Source organism: Danio rerio, chromosome 4, assembly GCF_052040795.2.
Source record: "Danio rerio strain M-AB ecotype USA chromosome 4, GRCz13ab, whole genome shotgun sequence".
In the NCBI taxonomy this organism is placed as follows: domain Eukaryota; kingdom Metazoa; phylum Chordata; class Actinopteri; order Cypriniformes; family Danionidae; genus Danio; species Danio rerio.
Genome location: NC_141024.2, coordinates 11713715 through 11715816, shown reverse-complemented (window position 1 = coordinate 11715816; position 2102 = coordinate 11713715).

Here is a 2102-nt window from a genome sequence, read left to right as displayed (position 1 = left end):
GGAGGGTCAGTGCAGGATGTGAGGAGAAAATGAAGTACAGCCCGCCCCTTCATTTCTGAGATTAAATATACAGCGAGCTGTTCATCCCCAAAGACTGCTCGAGGACTAATAACTGTTATTGGGGCTTTTACTGTAACTAAGTTGCCTTGTCCCATTCACTAAGTTCTTGTCCCATTCTGTGAGAAAATCAATAGTTCGATTTTAACAGCAGTCTGCAGATACAGTGATGTTAAATACTGTATGGTAGTCATTAAAAAACTGTAAAAAAAAAAAAAAAAAAAATTAAATCATAATAATAATAATAATAATAATAATAAACTACTTTAAAATAACTGCATCAACAGTGATAGATAAAGCTCTTTGGTGTCTTTGCCATTCAGGAAATGAGTTTTATTATTGTGACATTTTCTGTGTTTTTGTAAACACTGAAAAAAAAAATGAAAAAAAAATACATAAGAGGCAAGCAAAGGTATGGATTAACTTACAAAATTAAATTATTTAAAAAATTTGCATTTCCTACAGTCCATTATATTGATGGATAAGGATGAATAAGCCATTCATTCATTTTCGTTCTGCTTAGTCCATTTATTTATCAGGGGTCGCCATCAGCGGAATGAGCCACCAACTTATCCAGCATATTTTTTACGCAGTAGATGTCTTTCCAGCTGCAACCAAGTACTGGAAAACATCCATACACACTCATTTACACACATACGGCCAATTTAGCTTATTCAGTTTACCTATAGCGCATGCGTTGGACTGTGGGGCAAACAAGACCATTCAGAGAAAACCCATTCGAACACGCAAACTCCAAGATAAATAATATTTCCATTTTTTAATTAGGTGATTTTCTTGTATTTTGTTCATTTTATTCATGATTCTTTTATCTAAATAGTTTTTACATTTTGAATTTTAGTTTTAGAGGGAAATTAAATGACAATTTTCAAAAACAAATGAAAATCAGAAACATTTTATGTAGCCCTGGATGACAAATGATGTCTTATGTTATATGGATATATGTTTGGCAATAATAACAAAAAAAAACTCATATGGGTCTTTTTATTTTGATTATATATTATTAAATTTATAACAAAAATAATAAGAACATTAAGTAAAAATATTGTTCTATAAAGATATTTAGTACAATCCCATACTGTAAATGCTTATTATTTATTAGTAATGTCCATAAAGCTTCAACTGTTCAACTTTAAAGGTGACTTTTTCAACAGTTTTATTTTTGTTGAACCTTCAGATTTCAGACTTTTCAACAGATGTTTTATCGTCAGAACACTGTCTTGTCCTAATGAACCATACATCAATGGAAAACTTATATATGCAGCTTTCATGTGATGTAACAATCTAAAAAAATGTATGAATGAGAAATATCGACTGGTTTTTTCGACATGGGTCACATATTTAAATTTTTTTTCAATTGTATAAAAAAAATGCTCATATCTAAAATAATCGTATTTACTAAACTTTACTTTTAGTCTAAGTAACAAAATAGTGTTTATAAGTTTAGCTGTAGCCCTGATCATTTAAAAATAAACCTTCTTAATTACCTAAATCAGTTAGTTTTTTAATGTTTCAAGAGTTCACACTTAGCTGATGATTAATTAGCTTGTTTGGCATGCTGTCTCGGAAGACAGCCCTGAGCTCATAAGATCCTCGAGCCCAAGGCTCCCTCCTGTTGCAAGGGAGTTTGAGCTCAGGTAGATCTCGAGAACTCCACTGCTGTAGTAACTAACAAACAAATAGTGATTGCTCTTAAGAGATAACGATTTACTAGGAGCATGTCTATAGTGCCGATTTGGATTAGTCAATTAACTTAAGTTGCATCTTTTTGGACAGTGGGAGGAAACAGGGAAACTTAAGGGAAACCCACGTGAGCATGGGGAGAAAGTGCAAACTCCGCCCAGAAATGTCTGCTGGTTTGGTAAAGCCTGGAACCAGAGACCTTCTTGCTGTGAGGCAACAGTGCTAAGCACTGGGCCACCGTGTCACCCATCTAGGAAGAAGGAGGAGTAGGGGTGGATGGGGGAATTTTTCAAAACGAAGATAGTGGTGGTACGTAACCCAGGGTATTTGTAGTAGCTTAGGAG